This window comes from Pseudophryne corroboree, chromosome 11 (genome assembly GCF_028390025.1).
Source record: "Pseudophryne corroboree isolate aPseCor3 chromosome 11, aPseCor3.hap2, whole genome shotgun sequence".
Classification (NCBI taxonomy): Eukaryota; Metazoa; Chordata; class Amphibia; order Anura; family Myobatrachidae; genus Pseudophryne; species Pseudophryne corroboree.
Window position 1 is genome coordinate 145,451,853 of NC_086454.1, and position 19,506 is coordinate 145,471,358.

Consider the following 19,506-nt stretch of genomic DNA (forward strand, 5'->3'; position numbering starts at 1 on the left):
TCGTCCAGGAATCTTGAAATTCATTTAGATGCAACTGTGCGATCCTAAGTGGTAATGTGATTTTTTTGTTTTTATATTGTAAATAAAAATGTTCCACAATTGTAAATGATCTTTCTCACTAGAATAACGGATTTCAAACCGGTTGAAAATGGCTTTTGTAAGCATTTCCAGGCTAATTAGCAGCAACAATTGCATATCAAACATCACTGTCGATGTATTTTCTCTGTGGCATGGTAATAAGATAATCATGAATATTAGCAGCTCAAATAAAGTTTTTTTTTGTTTCAGGAGATTGGATTTATAATATCTTATGACTTGGTAGTCATGCCTTGCATCACCTACTGCAGTGTTTCCCAACCGTGGTCCTCAAGGCACACTAATAGGCCCTACACACTGGCCGACATCAGTCAAAGATATGAACGATCTCGTTCATAAATGAACGAGATACCGTTCATATATTTGAGTGTGGAGGCTCCAGCGACGAACGATGCGCGGCCCCGCGCTCGTTCATCGCTGGTCCGTCGGCTGTACATGCAGGCCAATATAGACGATCTCGTCCATATTTGCCTGCACTTTAATGCAGCCGGGTGACGGGGGAGTGAAGAAACTTCACTCCCTCCGTCACTGCCCCTCCGCCTCCGGGTCGCCCGTTGGCCGTATCCGCCTTCAGGCTGCTTGGCGGCGGAACGGCCAATGTGTAGGGCCCTTAACAGTCAATTCAAATAACTGAGGTACTAATTAAGTCACCTGTACTCAGTGTCGGACTAGGACATGTAGGGCCAACCGGGGAAATGCAGTGGTAGGGGCCCTAGTCAGAGGCTTGGCTAACCATTAGTGCGTGGTCTGGGCCCCTTATATATATATATATATATATATATATATATATATTTATTTATTTATTTTGGGAGACCTATACCTACCTCATACCACAGATAAGGAAAATCTGCTTATTCTGATCATATTGTAGTTTTATAGTACCATTTTAAGTATTTTAGTCCAGCTGTGATTGTATTGTTGTCCCATTTTTTTTATATATGTCATTTTAATTTGTTTTTAGTTTTTGTATCAAATAAATAGTTTTATTGTATTTATTACTGGCAATTTTTACCTAATTGACACCCGTGGTCGCTATACATCCCTCACCCCCCCCCCCCTTTCCATTATATATATATATATATATATATATATATATATATATACATACATACATACATACATACACATACAAAAATAGAGAGAGAGAATACTGCTAGTGCGTGCATGATAATGTACCAGATTAATAGCAGCAATGCACTGTAAAGAATACACTATAGTCCTGTGCAGTATAAGGTAACATATGTATGTATAATTCAAATGCACAGGAACCTGATCCTTAGAGGAGGAGGAGGGCCTCCAGGCAGTTTCCCCTGTGTCCCTGTGGGCCAGTCCAACCCTGCCTGTGCTCAAGTATGACTAGCCTTAAAACCTGGACTGCTAAGTGTGCCTTGAGGACCGTGGCTAGAAAACACTGATTTACTGGTTTGATGAGCAGTGTTCAGCCACAACATACGTCATACCCTCCTTAGGTGGGAAAGAACATTTAGGCCATACACTTGGAATTCAGCGAACACACAAAAAACTGTGGGAAGGCAAAGATATTATACCAGATACCACACTCTGGCACAATTTAAATGAACAGAATTGAACAATTATATACCAGATAAGTTATCTAGGCTGACCATATTGTCCCTTTAGCCTGGGACACTCATGAATTACACAGGTTCTGTGGCTGGCTGACTACAAACCTGCATTTCACCTGGTTTTAAGCAGCCTCAGAACCTGTGTAATTCATGAGTGTCCCAGGTTAAGTGGATAATATGGTCAGCCTAAATAAGGATTCACAAAAGGAGGACGTTTACCTGCTCGATTTGAAAATAAAACATCTACAATTGAAGATTTTCTGTAAAGAAGTTTCTCCAACTATCTGGGCCACGAAAATAATCTTCGCATACATACATACATACATACATACATACATACATGGTAAATGTATTAACCTCTGACCTCTTGGTACAACAGACAAAATAGGATGCTGACAATGAAGCCTTCTCTGATGGGGCATGCCTGAGAAGCCATTTAGTATGTAATACTAGCAGGTATAGTTTATATACTGCACAGGGTGTCAACCCCATAAGATTCAATATGGGAGATAACTCGAGCAGTATTGTCCGAAATGCAAGTACAAGGCGGGATCAGTGTGGCACCTACTAAGGGTATGGCCAAAAGTACAAAACTTTAAGATAACTCAAAATGTTAACAGTGGACACTGGCTATCTCTAGCCCAAGGTTGATTAGATAGTGCAGGCCTTCCCCTATCTAAACAACCTGATCTTACCATCCAAGGTCAATGATTGATAAAGAAAGCCCCAGTTTCCAAATGTGTGTGGCTCTGTACAATAACATTTGAACAAGAGCAAGCGGTGAGGTGTCAGGTGGAACCTGAGAGATGTATGACAGCTTCCTGTGACACTACTGGGTGCCCGGCTTTTCAGTAGTTGATGAACTGTGCTGAATTTATACTAACTATAATACCAGGACCCTGCTTAACAGAGCAAATAGTGGGTCCCAAATGAAGGACCACGATAACTAAGAGAAGTGGAAGACACTGTGTGCTACAAAATTGCAGAGGCAATTATGTAATTATATACAGGTTGAGTATCCCATATCAAAATATCCGAAATACGGACTTTTTGAGTGAGAGTGAGATAGTAAAACTTTTGTTTTTTGATGACTCAATGTACACAAACTTTGTTTAATACACACAGTTATTAAAAATATTGTATTAAATGACCTTCAGGCTGTGTGTATAAGGTGTATATAAAACATAAATGCATTATGTGCTTAGATTTATGTCCCATCGCCATGATATCCCATTATGGTATGCAATTATTCCAAAATACGGAAAAATCCGATATCCAAAATGCCTCTGGTCCCAAGCATTTTGGATAAGGGATACTCAACCTGTACTAGACTTCTACTATAAGTGCATGCACTGTCATTAGCAGTATATTGTATTTTTTAGCAGCTCCCCACACTATCTAATGCTGTACTAGATCTGGCATTTGTCTCTTCATTTTGGACATGTCATAAAACATTCACATGAAGATTAGATTGGTTATTGTGACACCTATTTTTCATGTAAACAATAAAAAACTAAATGAAAAAAGTTTTGGTACAAGTTAAAGGAGTGTCAGTTATGTCCTCACATGTATGGAGAAGTTTGTTATGCCATGGCTGTTCATATACAGAGAATTTCCCCTTATTATGACTCGGGCTCAGGTTACTTTAACATGAAAATAAGCAAGAACATAGCAGACCAGCTTCTGTTCTATGAAGAAAAGGTCATAGAGGAGGGGCAATATATACATCAAAGTGCTCTGTATAGATCAGGATATCCCAGGATTGCTGAACTAGAAAAAATCATATATGTATGGCAGAAAACAGTCATATACTGTATAGGGCAACATTCATCTCACTACAGCACAGCACAACACCCAACTGACCAAATAACAATGACAGCCCTTGCCAGGGGTGTAACTAGAGACCTCCATAACAACCATCCATAACAACATTTCCACAAATCCCCCCCCCCCCCCCTATTAGTATTTTGTGTGCCACCATCAAAACCCACACCAGCCCACGCTACAGTAGGTGAAGCCCATCTGTCCAAGGACTGCCTCGATCCAGCATCTCTGCAAGCAACCACCTCCAGCAACATGCCCACATCACCATAACACCATGCCATAGCGGTGCTCACCATACAAAACAACCAAAACAAGGACATACAAATTTTCCAGTCTCACTCACTACAAAAACATTTAGGAGGTGTAACAAACAGAAAACAGCATAATGCAACAAACATTCTGCTTGGCATTGACATGCCAGTCGGAACATCACACCAAACACGTTGTAGTAGTAGTGTCCCTTATTCGCATTACACCACACAGTAGAGTCCCTTGTACACATTACACCACACAGTAGTGTCCCTCATACATGTTAGTACCCATACATGTTGGCACCACACAGTAGTACCTTTATTCATTTTACGCAGTAGTACCTCTCATTCACATTACACTACACAGTAGTACCACTTATACACATTATGACACGCAGTAATGCCCCTTACACATTACGCCTACACAGTAGTAGTGCCCATTACACATTATGCCAACACAGCACATATAGCACTTTAGAATCTGCCCTTCCTCCCTCCATCCAAAAGCAGTGACACCCACAGAGGTGCGGCGCAGTCTTCACTCAGGGATCTCAACCAGGGACTGACCATTGAGGTTTTCCAACTAGCGGTTCCCCCATTCTGCTTTTTGACTTTCTGCTTTCTTACACACTATTTGCACCAACTAAAGCATAAGCAGCTTTCAGTGGAGAACTTTTTTTTTTTTGCAATGGCACCCAATTTTACAGTCAGTGAATTGCAAAGAAGACATAAATTGAAGTGCTAGTATTACATGGGTATTTGTACACCTTAGGTTACACACTGGCCTGGAAAATTCTGTGTTTAAGATGTGTAATTAATACAAGTTAAACAAGTGTAAATGGATGCTAAAATGTTTGACTTCAGTGAGGTATTTTCATTTCTGTTCCAATTAACTTGGTGCTGCCACCTCCTAAAAGATAATACTGTGGGTTTCCATCACACTGGCCAGAGCACTAGGGTACGTTCTCTAAGATTTCTGAAAGTGCTTGCACTATCATGAAGCACAAATGTGGGAATGGTCAAATTACAGTGGGGCTTGGCCATATGTCTGAGGGCATATCTAGCAGTTCTGAGGCACCAGTGACAAGTGTATAGTACCCACCTTATCAACTCGGCTCTCTTCCCGCTGGCGGCTCCTCCCATTCACTTTGTCACTCTGCTTTTGCACACAACAAAGCCAGTCGCCCGCAAGTGTTAAAGACATTGGGTGCCCTGCAATATGGATTGTGGCTGCTGTGGCTAAGCATAGCAGGTTCCTTCCCTCAAGGCATCTCGCTCACACCGGTCGCACCACACTAGCGGGGTAGGAGGGGGATCATCGTGCTTCCGCCTGTCTATCTTGCGAGTTTCTTGACTAGGCTCCAGGCACAGCGAGTGACGCAATCACAGTGACACCACCCCTGGACCCCTCCTACCCCTATACTACCAGGACCTCCCGGGCTGGAACCTATGGGGGCGGCAGAAGGTTAAGCAAAATGAAAAAAAAAAAAACCACACACACAGTGCACTAGGTACTTGCTGGGTCTTGGGCCCCCTAAGCAGCAGGGTCCCATAGCAAGCACATCCTTGCACCTTCTATAGTTATGCCACTGGCCCTTGCTCACTGACAGCAATGCAGCATTTGAGAGTTTGCGGAACCTGAACTTTGACAGGGTATTGATATTCAAACACATAGGATGGGATGTAATGAAGTCAGAGTTTTGCAGTCGCACGGGATGCCGGCCGAACTCAGATGTTTTATTTAAAGGGACAATCATGTAGAATGCATGGATTAGCCTTCTACATGATTGGTCCTTTAGAAAAAAAAGTCCAAGTTCGGCCGGCATCCCACACGGCCGCTGAACAAGGACTTCATTACATCCTGGCCCAAACCTTTTTCTGGCTGCAGTTACATATTATAGGATTTTAATACCTACCGGTAAATCCTTTTCTCTTAGTCCGTAGAGGATGCTGGGGTCACCATAGAACCATGGGGTATAGACGGGATCGGCAGAAGACATGGGCACTTAAGACTTTCAAATGGTGTGAACTGGCTCCTCCCTCTATGCCCCTCCTCCAGACTCCAGTTATAGAAACTATGCCCAGGGAGACAGACATTTCGAGGAAAGGACTTATTGGTAAACTAAGGTGAGATTCATACCAGCTCACACCACAAGCATGCCGCACCACGTGGCATTCAACAGAACACAAGCCAACGGCATGAACAATTTCAGCAACAGGCTGATCATAAACGTAATACAACATGTGTGTAACCACAACTACTAACTGCAGATACAGTACGCACTGGGACGGGCGCCCAGCATCCTCTAAGGACTAAGAGAAAAGGATTTACTGGTGGGTATTAAAATCCTATTTTCTCATACGTCCTAGAGGATGCTGGGGTCACCATAGAACCATGGGGTTATACCAAAGCTCTAGAACAGGCGGGAGAGTGCGGATGACTCTGCAGCACCGATTGACCAAACTTGAGGTCATCATCAGCTAGGGTATCTAATTTGTAAAATTTTGCAAAACAGTTTGAACCCGACCAAGTAGCTGCCCGGCATAGTTGCAATGCCGAGACCCCCGGGCAGCCGCCCAGGACAAGCCCACCTTTCTAGTAGAATGGGCCTTAACCGATTTCGGCAACAGCAATCCAGCCGTGGAATGAGCATGCTGAATCGAATTACAGATCCAGCGTGCAATGGTCTGGAAGCAGGACACCCAATCTTGTTGGGAGCATACAGGACAAACAGAGCCTCTGTTTTCCTAATCTGAGCCGTTCTGGCGACATAAATCTTCAAAGCTCTGACCACATCCAGATACTTTGACTCAGCGAAGGAGTCAGTAGCCAGAAGCACCACAATAGGTTGGTTCATGTGGAAAGATGAAACCACCTTTGGTAGAAATTGCTGACGTGTCCTCAATTCAGTTCTATCTTCATGGAAGATCAAATAAGGGCTCTTGTGAGACAAGGCCGCTAACTCAGACACCCGCCTTGCAGATGCCAAGGCCAACAGGATGACCACTTTCCAAGTGAGGAACTTCAACTCCACCTTCTGTAAAGGTTCAAACCAATGTGATTGAAGGAACTGCAGCACCACATTAAGATCCCATGGTGCCACTGGAGGCACAAATGGAGGTTGGATGTGCAACACGCCTTTCACGAAAGTCTGAACTTCTAGAAGGGAGGCCAATTGTTTCTGGGGGAAAAAAAACGATAAGGCTGAAATCTGTACCTTAATTGAGCCCAATTTTAGGCCCGCATCCACACCTGCGAGAAATGGAGAAAACGTCCTAGCTGAAACTCTTCCATAGGAGCCTTCTTGGATTCACACCAAGAAAGATATTTTCTCCAAATACGGTGGTAATGTTTAGACGTTACCCCTTTTCTGGCCTGAATAAGTGTGGGAATGACTTCACTGGGAATACCCTTACGAGCTAGGATTTTGAGCTCAACCGCCATGCCGTCAAACGTAGCCGCAGTAAGTTCTGATACACGCACGCCCACTGTTGTAACAGGTCCTCACGCAGTGGAAGAGGCCAGGGATCTCCTATGAGTAATTCCTGAAGATCTGGATACCAAGCCCTCCTTGGCCAGTCTGGGACAATGAGGATCACCCGAATCTTTGTTCTTCTTATGATCTTTAGAACTTTTGGAATGAGAGTAAGTGGAGGGAATACATACACCGACTGAAACACCCACGGTGTCACCAGTGCATCCACTGCTATTGCTTGAGGGTCCCTTGACCTGGAACAATATCTCTGAAGCTTCTTGTTGAGACGAGATGCCTAGAGTGTTTGAAGAAAAGAGAGAAGGAATTCTGTATTGTCGACGCACTGGAAGAAACTAATTCTAAAATATAACCTTTATTAGATATGTGTTAAAATATGATTATGATTGAATCATTTTCCCAAACTACAGTGAAACATAGAATTAAAATCACAGACAAACAGGTAAGTGAATCTAAACAAAAAATTGGAAACTTGTGAATAAAGATTTTAAAAAGCGTGTCCACGTGTATTTATAAGTGTATCCTTATACTCGGGGTTACTATATTGGTATAAATACCATCAGCATTCCTACATCCATCCAATATTATACGACTACTATCAATATCTATAGTGTCGATACATACATATAACGTTGACCACTATCAGTATCTATAGTGTCGGTATCCACTACTTTGAGTTCAGGGACTTGGGGATCATATATATGAAATTTTCAAATAAAGGTTACTCTGTTTAATTAACAGTTGGGGTGACTATGGGTCATCTATAAATACATTCCCAGGTCTAATTCCCCCTGAAGTTAAATCTCCATGTATTAAGAGCCTCTCACACCGGCTATCAATATTATTAGAGTATCTATTTATGCATGGGGACACGTTGCTTTAAGGGGTATAGCAATCCCTCCTTGCATCAAAAGCAACTGCCATATACAGTAATGTTATTCAATTATGTGATATCCAACTCTGTTGCACAAATTTCGGAGATACTGCTTATGTTAGGGGTGTAGCAACCCCAGTTATATTCCAAAGCAGGCCGTTTATAATACGGTTTATTTCTTATGCATCAGTTGTTATGCGTACCCTCAATTGGGGTGGTAGTCATGTGACCGCCGGTCGGCTGACCGACAGTCACATGACCTCCTCTGTGAGCCCGACGGCTCACTATCCCGATGGTCGGCATGCCGACCAACAGGGACTATTTCCACTCGTGGGTGTCCACGACACCCATAAAGTGGGAATAGAACCCGTGGCGACCGCAGATCGCCACCGAGCCTGCAGCGTGGCGAGCGCAGCGAGCCCGCAAGGGGCTTGCTGCACTCGCCCCTCCCCGCCGGGATCCCGGCGTCGGTAAGGTGACCGGCGGTCAGGAGACCGCCGGTCACCCATACTACACCCCTCAATTGCCATAGTTTGTCTCCTGTCTATAGTGCAAGAGTGAATTCGCCTAATCACTTTTATGCCTGTTAAAGGAAAATTCCTAATTTAATTGGCCAACAGTGCAAGTCTAATACTGTTGATACTGTATAGCGGTCTCAATTTTTAAATAAAAATGATCCGCATGCATAATACTCTCGAGTAACAATAAGGAATGATTCCTATTTACCAGTGTGAATCAAATAAAAAGTTGCAGAGTTACCCATATACATATTTAATGGACCCCAATTTTATTGGACTCAGAATAGTATATATTTTATTTCAGGTATTTGTTATTGGATGGAATTTTATATTCAAATTTACAATATTCCCCAGAATATAAGGTATCTGTTTTGGCTGATAGTTATTGCATAATAATAAATTTAATATACATTGATAGGATTTGTGAGCTTCTCACACACTGCTTAGACAGTGATTGCTTCAAGTTACTGTGTTTATCTGTTGATATAACCGACTACTTTGCTACAGTATATGACATTTAGTGTATCTCATTCAGAGCATGCAGCTGCTATGCTCCTGAATGTTACCAATTGTTGCAATGTGATAAATAATACTGTTTCAATTACAGCCACACTATTGCCTGTATATATTATAGTAGTGTGAAAGCGCCTCAATGTTCACAGTGCTTTAATATGTGCAGTTGCAAATACAGGATCCAAAGTGACACAGACTACTTGGCCAGTAATAATAATACTGTTTCAATTACAGCCACACTATTTCCTGTATATGTTATAGTAGTGTGAAAGCGCCTCAATATTCACAGTGCTTTTAATATGTGTAGTTGCAAATACAGGATCCAAAGTGACACAGACTACTTGTCCAGTAATTACTTATTACCTGTGTTAATATATTAACTTTGGGTATGACTGACTCATTTGCTACAATGTATAACATTTAATATATCTTATTCAGAGCATGCAGCTGTTATGCTCCTGAATGTCACCAATTGTTGCAATATGATAATTAATGCTATTTCTCTTACAGCCACACTATTGTCTAATATGTTGCAGTGGTGTAAAGGGCACCTGGGTATTCACAGTGCTTTAATATATACAGCTACAAATGCACACTCTGAAGTCTGTGCTATAACTCTGACTGTCTTCAATCATCACAGTCTATATAGACAGATTTAGTGTGACACACAGACATCGGCGTATGTGGCTAGTCTTCTGTAGCTTATTTATCCTATCACTAAACTATCAGCTAACATGTCAAATTAATTCATATATTTGCATCATAGCTTAAACACTAAAAACCGCGTGGACACGCTGTGCCCTACACGCGTGTTTCACTGCACTTATGGCAGCTTCGTCAGGGAGCAACAGGTAATAAGTAATTACTGGCCAAGTAGTCTGTGTCACTTTGGATCCTGTATTTGCAACTACACATATTAAAAGCACTGTGAATATTTAGGGGCTTTCACACTACTATAACATATACAGGCAATAGTGTGGCTGTAATTGAAACAGTATTATTATTACTGGCCAAGTAGTCTGTGTCACTTTGGATCCTGTATTTGCAACTGCACATATTAAAGCACTGTGAACATTGAGGCGCTTTCACACTACTATAATATATACAGGCAATAGTGTGGCTGTAATTGAAACAGTATTATTTATCACATTGCAACAATTGGTAACATTCAGGAGCATAGCAGCTGCATGCTCTGAATGAGATACACTAAGTGTCATATACTGTAGCAAAGTAGTCAGTTATATCAACAGATGAACACAGTAACTTGAAGTAATCACTGTCTAAGCAGTGTGTGAGAAGCTCACAAATCCTATCAATGTATATTAAATTTATTATTATGCAATAACTATCAGCCAAAACAGATACCTTATATTCTGGGGAATATTGTAAATTTGAATATAAAATTCCATCCAATAACAAATACCTGAAATAAAATATATACTATTGAGTCCAATAAAATTGGGGTCCATTAAATATGTATATGGGTTACTCTGCAACTTTTTATTTGATTCACACTGGTAAATAGGAATCATTACTCGAGAGTATTATGCATGCGGATCATTTTTATTTAAAAATTGAGACCGCTATACAGTATCAACAGTATTAGACTTGCACTGTTGGACAATTAAATTAGGAATTTTCCTTTAACAGGCATAAAATAACAGTGATTAGGCGAATTCACTCTGGCACTATAGACAGGAGACAAACTATGGCAATTGAGGGTACGCATAACAACTGATGCATAAGAAATAAACCGTATTATAAACGGCCTGCTTTGGAATATAACTGGGGTTGCTACACCCCTAACATAAGCAGTATCTCCGAAATTTGTGCAACAGAGTTGGATACGACATAATTGAATAACATTACTGTATATGGCAGTTGCTTTTGATGCAAGGAGGGATTGCTATGCCCCTTAAAGCAACGTGTCCCCATGCATAAATAGATACTCTAATAATATTGATAGCCGGTGTGAGAGGCTCTTAATACATGGAGATTTAACTTCAGGGGGAATTAGACCTGGGAATGTATTTATAGATGAGCCATAGTCACCCCAACTGTTAATTAAACAGAGTAACCTTTATTTGAAAATGTCATATATTATATATGATCCCCAAGTCCCTGAACTCAAAGTAGTGGATACCGACACTATAGATACTGATAGTGGTCGACATTATATGTATGTATCGACACTATAGATACTGATAGTAGTCGTATAATATTGGATGGATGTAGGAATGCTGATGGTATTTATACCAATATAGTAACCCCGAGTATAAGGATACATTTATAAATACACGTGTACATGCTTTTTAAAATCTTTATTCACAAATTTCCAATTTTTTGTTTAGATTCACTTACCTGTTTGTCTGTGATTTTAATTCTATGTTTCACTGTAGTTTGGGAAAATGATTCAATCATAATCATATTTTAACACATATCTAATAAAGGTTATATTTTAGAATTAGTTTATTCCAGTGCGTCGACAATACAGAATTCCTTCTCTCTTTTCTTCAAACACTGTAGTTCTGACATACTGTAGTTGACTGCACCCCCTAATTAAATCAACATGTGTTTAATACTAAATAGGGGTTTCTTATGAGTGAATGTATGGTGATGAATCACATAAATTCACCCAGATTATTATAATATTGATTTCTGAGTGTGCAGATATCCAGCTTTTTGAGACAAGATGCCATCATGTCTACTTGAGAAACTCCCCAACGACTTGTCACCTCTGCGAAGACTTCTTGGTGGAGGCCCCACTCTCCTGGATGGAGATCGTGTCTGCTGAGAAAGTCTGCTTCCCAGTTGTCCACTCCTGGAATGAAGATTGCTGACAGAGCGCTTGTATGCTTTTCCAACCAGCGGAAAATCCTTGTGGCTTCTGCCATCGCCGCTCTGCTTTTCGTTCCGCCCTGACGGTTTATGTATGCTACTGCTGTTGCATTGTCCGACTGGATCAGTTTGGGCAGATCTCGAAGATGTTCCGCTTGCAGAAGGCCGTTGTAAATGGCCCTTAACTCCAAAACGTTTATGTGGAGACAAGTTTCCTGACTTGACCGTCTACCTTGGAAGTTTTCTCCCAGCGTGACTGCCCCCCAGCCTTGGAGGCTTGCATCCGTGGTTACTAGGATCCAGTCCTGGATCCCGAACCTGCACCCCTCTAGGAGGTGTGAGCTGTGCAGCCACCACAGGAGTGAGACCCTGGTCTTGGAAGACAGGATTATCCTCCGGTGCATGTGTAGGTGGGACCCGGACCACCTGTCCAACAGGTCCCACTGGAACTCTCTGGCATGGAACCTGCCAAACTGAATGGCCTCGTAGGCCGCAACCATCTTCCCCAGCAACCGAATACATTGATGGATTGACACTCTTGCTGGTTTCAGAATTTGTTTGACCAGACTCTGACGTTCCAGAGCCTTTTCCACTGGAAGAAAGACTCTCTGTAGTTCTATGTCCAATATCATTCCCAAAAAACGACAACCGCATCGTTGGAATCAACTGTGATTTTGGCACGTTTAGGAGCCGACCATGTTGCTGAAGAACTGTCAGGGAGAGTGCAACGTTTTGCACCAACTGGTCCCTGAATCTCGCCTTTATCAGGAAATCGTCCAAGTATGGGATAATCGTGACTCCTTGCTTGCGAAGGAGAACCATCATCTCCGCCATCACTTTGGTGAAAATCCTCGGAGCCGTGGACAGACCAAACAGCAACGTCTGAAATTGGTAATGACAATCCTGAATTGCAAATCTCAGGTAAGCCTGATGCGGAGGATAAATGGGAACATGCAAGTAAGCATCTTTTATGTCCACCGACACCATAAAATCCCCTTCCTCCAGACTGGTGATCACTGCTCGGAGAGACGCTATCTAGAATTTGAATTTCTTTATCTTGAAACTCCAGTTTGTACCCTTGGGATACTATTTGTAAAACCCATGAGTCCAGGTCTGAACGAACCCAGAACTGACTGAACAGTTTGAGACGTGCCCCTCCCGCATAGGAGCCCCAGCGTCATGCGCTCGATTTGGCAGAAGTAGGGGAGGACTTCTGCTCCTGGGAACCCGCCACTGCTGGTGATCTTTTACCCTTTCCCCTTCCTCTAGTGGCAAGGAAGGAAGAACCTCGCCCTTTTCTGTATTTATTGGGCCGAAAGGACTGCATTTGATAGTGGTATGTTTTCTTTTGTTGTGAAGGAACATAAGGCAAAAATGATGACTTACCCGCGGTAGCCGTAGATACTAAATCTGCGAGCCCGTCACCAAACAAGACACCACCTTTATATGGTAGAGACTCCATATTCTTCTTGGAGTCAGCATCCGCATTCCATTGATGAATCCACAATGCTCGCCTAGCTGAGACAGCCATGGCATTGGCCTTTGATCCCAAAAGGCCAATATCTCTTGCAGCTTCCTTTAGGTAAGCTGCAGCGTCCTTGATATAACCCAGCGTCAAGAGGATGCTATCCCTATCTAGGGCATCTATATCAGATGCCAAGTTATCTGCCTACCTTTCGATAGCACTACCCACGCAGCTGCAATGACCGGTCTGAGTAGCGTACCTGTGGTCGCATAAATGGATTTTAACGTACTTTCCTGTTTACGATCCGCAGGGTCCTTAGCGGCTGCCGTGTCAGGTGACGGGAGAGCCACCTTTTTTGACAAACGCGATAGGGCCTTGTCTACAATGGGGGTCGACTCCCACTTTTCCCTATCCCCAGAGGGAAACGGATAAGCCACCGGAATCCTTTTGTGAATTTGAAACGTTCTGTCAGGGCTTTCCCAGACTTTTTCAAATAGCGTGTTCAGTTCATGAGAGGGAGGAAACATTTTCTCAGGTTTCTTTTCCTTATACATAGACCTTTTTTATCAGGGACAGCCGGGTCCTCAGTGATATGTAATACCTCTTCTTTAACCGCCACAATCATGTACTGAATGCTCTTTGCCAATTTTGGATCTAATCTGGAATCGCTATAGTCGACACTGGAATTAGAGTCCGTGTTTGTATCAGTGTTAGCCAACTGGGCCAACGTACGTTTTTGTGACCCTGAGGGGACCTGAACATAGGCGTGCGCACGGGGGGTGCCTGGTGCGCACAGGCACCCCCTAATGTCCAGCACTCCCCACACGCCACGCATGCTATGGCATAGTAGTGTGTGATGATCGCTGGGCCCGTGCTGAGCTCAGCCGTCTTATCATTGTTGTCTGTCACTGTGGCTCCCCCCTGCTGTGCCTGCCTACCGCCGCGGATGATGTACATGTACAGTAGCGGCAGCGCAGAGGGGACTGACGTCAGGCTCTGCCTATTGATGTGAAGTGTTCAATTCACACCGTGCTCCCTCCCTTCCCATCCGGCTGCTCTCCTCCTGCCTGCGCTCTCAGTCCATGTATGCCCTGCCACTGCCGTCCCGCCAACACCGCAGCCGCTGTAAGAACGGAGGAAACAGCTGAGCGGCTGAGCCTGAGACAGTTTAGCACAGGGTGAGACTCTGTCATTCTTTTCTTATTACTTTGTTTTATTTTGATTTTTTTTTACATATTCAGGATCAGGATATACTAGCTGAGGTAAGCATTCAGTAGTTTCCTGAGTGCACCTATAGTCAATAGGTGCACTCGGGAAACTACTGAATGATTGGCTGCTTGGTTCTGCATATATATATATATATATATATATATATATTATAACCCTTTTCTTTTTTTATTTTCATGAGTGCATTTTTTTGTAGAACGTATTATTTTTTTATTACGTACAGTATTTGGCCAGGACAGCCAGGGGGAAAACGCATGTACAGTGTATACTATATATACATGAAGATACCTGGAAAAAAAAAAAAAAAAAAAAAAGATCTGTGGATACACTCACGAAAAAAAATAAATAGAAAAGAAGGGCTACATAAATATATTAGCATTCAGTAGTTTCCAGAGTGCACTTATAGATCTCATTCTTTCCTTTTTTAGTAACTGTATTTATATACAATGATGAGATGGGTATGGTAGCACCGGGATGTGGTTATGTGACCGGCATACCGATCATACCGGCAGTACTACACATACTGTGTGGCGTAATGTGAATTTCGGCTCATACCATGTGGCGATATGTGAATTTCGGCTCATACTGTGTGGTGTAATGTGAATTTCGACTCATACTGTGTGGTATAATGTGAATTTCGGCTCATACTGTGTGGTATAATGTGAATTTCAGCTCATACTGTGTGGGGTAATGTGAATTTTGGCTCATACCGTGTGGCGTAATGTTAATTTTGGCTCATCCCGTGTGGTGTAATGTGAATTTCGGGCCATAGTGTGTGGCATAATGTGAATTTCATCTCATACTGTGTGGCATAATGTAAATTTCGGCTCATACAGTGTGGTGTAATGTGAATTTTGTCTCATCCCGTGTGGTGTAATGTGAATTTTGGCTCATACTGTCTGGCGTAATGTGAATTTTGTTTCATACTGTGTGGCGTAATGTGAATTTCGGCTCATACCGTGTGGCGTTATGTGAATTTTGGCTCATAGTGTGTGGTGTAATGTGGATTTCGACTCATACTGTGTGGCGCAATGTGAATAAGGGGCACTACTGTCAGTAGCTGGTGAGCATGGGAGCATGTGTGACAAATGCTGGTGTCCTGCAGAGATGGGGTCTGATGGCATAGAAAGAGCCCAATGTGGCTTTGATGGCACATGTATACATTTTAAACTTTACTTGTGTTATATTAAAACTGAAATGTTCAGCCCTTTAATTCTCCCGTACTTTTCAGAAGGACCCACTCAAAATTTGGGTGTAGGTGTTGGTGGGTGCAAAGGGTGGTGGTGGTGTGTGTGTGGGGGAAATGCATATGCACCTAGGCTTACCACTCTCTCTAGTTCTGCCACTGGGTCAGGGATAGGTTGGGGAAGTGTAAGCAGTGATAGGGTGTAGCGGCAGCTAGGACTCGGGGTTATGCCCTAGCGGACATTTAGTACCGGCTGGTAATCACACCATTATGTTTGATTTTATTTCTCTGGGGTGTATTATATCTATTTGTAGTATTAGGAACAAGGGAGAAATGAGTCTAAGCCATGTGATTTACTGAGAGAATGTAAACTAGTGCTAGACACGCCCATAAAGCGGTGCTAGACACGCCCCAAAAGGTGGTGCTAGACACGACTCTCCTGCGCTGCACCCCCTAATAAAATTAGCTGCGCACGCCTATGGACCTGAACTTGCAATAACATATCTTCCACAGATTTCTTCCATGCCTGGGTCTGAGACTCAGACTTATCCAACCTCTTACTAATAAGAGCCACATTAGTATTCAAGGGATTCAACACATTTACCCAATCAGGCGTCGGCGGTGCCGAAAGGGTCACCCCCGCAGCCGTTTGTGTCCCTAATACAGCCTCCTCCTGGGAAGAGCCTTCAGCCTCAGACATGTCGACACACATGCACCAATCACCCACAGACACACCGGGCATATAGGGGACAGACCCACAATAAAGTCTGTCAGAGAGACACAGAGGGGATTTGCCAGCTCCCAACCCAGCGCCAAATCAAAGGGTCTGAAACCACTAAGAAATTGCCTCAGACCGGCAGCGCTTTAATTATCACGTATATTGCACCAATTTATACTGTGCCTTCCCCCCGTTTTGCACCCGATACTTGTCAGTGTGAGGAGGACCAGTGTCTCTGCAGCCTGCGGAGAAAAAAATGGCGCCGTGAGGAGGAAGCTCCACCCCCTTAATGGCGCGCTTCTGTCCCGCTTTTTAATGATTATACTGGCAGGGGTTAGGACAGTGCCTTGGCACTAGTGTCCCCTCTTGGCAGTGGTAGATTGAGGATTTTTTTAGCTGCCCCCCCCCCTGCATGCTGTAGTGCTGTGGTGTGTGTGTGAGCTTGGCGCGCAGCGTCCGTTTGCTGCGCGGTACCTCAGGAAATGCTGTCACTGAAGAAGAAGTCTTCTTTTCTTCTGTTACTCACCTGTCTTTTGGCTTCTGGCTCTGAAAGGGGGTGACGGCCGGCTGCAGGAGTGAGCATCTAGGCGTACCCAGCGATCAGCACCCTCAGAAGCTAATGGTGTCCTGTAGCCAGAAGCAGAGCCATTGAACTCACTAGAAGTTAGTCATACTTCTCTCTCCTAAGTCCCACGAAGCAGGGAGACTGTTGCCAGCAGCCTCCCTGAACATAAAAAAAACTAACAAAAGTCTTTTTCAGAGAAACTCAGTAAAGCTCCCCTGTAGCGCGTCCAGTCTCACTGGGCACAATTCTAAAACTGGAGTCTGGAGGAGGGGCATAGAGGGAGGAGCCAGATCACACCCTTTGAAAGTCTTAAAGTGCCCATGGCTCCTGCAGATCCCATCTATACCTCATGGTTCTATGATGACCCCAGCATCCTCTAGGGCGTATGAGAAAATAGGATTTTAATTACCTACCAGTAAATCATTTTCTCGTAGTCCGTAGAGGATACTGGGGTCCATTTAGTACCATGGAGTATAGACGGGTCCATTAGGAGCCATGGGCACTTTAAGAATTTGATAATTTGGGATGGGTCCTCTCTCTATGCCCCTCCTACCAGACTCAGGGAAAGTGGTGAGATTCCGAACCAGCACACACAAGAGGAAAGCCAAGCTAACCAAACTTGAAACAGAAACAGCAATGATTGAACCAACATTACTTAACCAAGTAACAGTGCAGGAAGAACGAAGCACTGGGTGGGCGCCCAGCCTCCTCTACGGACTACGAGAAAAGGATTTAACAGTAGGTAATTAAAATCCTATTTTCTCTTACGTCCTAGTAGATACTGGTGTCCATTTAGTACCATGGGGATGTACCAAAGCTCCCAAACCGGGTGGGAGAGTGCTGAGGTTCCTGCAGAACTGATTGGCCAAACTGAAGGTCCTCAGAGGCCAAAGTATCGAACTTGTAGAACTTAGCAAACGTGTTCGAACTTGACCAAGTAGTTTCTCGGCAGAGCTGTAAAGCAGCCGCCCAGGAAGAACCCACTGACCTAGTAAGAGTGGGCCTGTACAGATTTTGGACATGGCAAACCTGCTGTGGAATAAGCAAGCTGGATAGTAAGTCTGATCCAGCGTACAATTGTCTGCTTTGAATCAGGACACCCAATCTTATTGGGATCATAAACAACAAACAGCGAGTCTGTTTTTCTGTGATGAGCTGTTCTCTTCACATACACCTTCAAAGCCCTCACAACATCCACAGACTTTAAAGTAGCAGAAGTGTCAGTGACAACTGAAACCACAATAACTCGGTTGATGTGAAACGCAGATACCACTTTAGGAGGAAATTGCTGATGAGTTCTGAGTTCAGCTCTGTCCTCATGGAAAAGTAAATATGGACTTTTATGAGACACAGCCCCCAACTCCGACACACGTCTTGCTGAAGCCAAGGCCAACAGTGTGACCGTCTTCCACGTCCACTTCCTGTAATGGTTCAAACCAGTCCGATTGGAGGAACTGCAGCACCACGTTGAGATCCCAAGGTGCCGTGGGAGGCACAAAGGGAGGTTGGATGTGCAGCACACCTTTTAAGAATGTCTGGACCTCAGGGAGAGAAGCTAATTATTTCTGAAAGAAAATGGACAAGGCCGAAATCTGGAGCAGGAAACGTCCCAGATGAAATTCCACCACAGAATAATTTCTGCTCTCACACCAAGAGACGTATTTCTTCCAAATACAATGGTAATGCTTAGACTTTACCCCCTTCCTGGCTTGAATCAATCAGGATAACCTTGTTAGGGATCCCTCTCCTGGCTAGAATCAGCCTTTCAACTTCCATGCCGTCAAACGTAGCCGTGGTATGTCCTGATAGATGAAGGGCCCTGTTGCAGAAGATCCTTGCGAAGAGGTAGAGGCCATGGATCTTCAAGGAGCATCTCCAGAAGGTCCGCGTACCAGGCCCTTCTTGGCCAGTCCGGAGCAATGAGTATTGCTTGAACCTTTTCCCTTTTTATTCTCTTTAGAATTCTTGGGATCAGAGGAAGTGGAGGAAACACATACACCATCTGATAGACCCATGGAGTCATCAGGGCCTCTTCCGCCACCGCCTGTGGGTCTCTCGACCTGGAACAATACCACTTGAGCTTCTTGTTGAGCCAAGAGGCCATCATGTCGATCTGTGGATATCCCCATCGACTTGTCAAGCACCTGAACACTTACGGGTGAAGACCCCACTCCCTCGGGTGCAGGTCGTGTCTGCTGAGGAAGTCTGCTTCCCAGTTGTCTACTCCTGGAATGAAGACCGCTGACAACACCACAGCATTTCTTTCTGCCCAGAGGAGAATTCTTGACACCTCTAGCATTGCTGCTCTGTTCTTCGTTCCACTGTGTCGGTTTATGTACGTCACTGCTGTCACA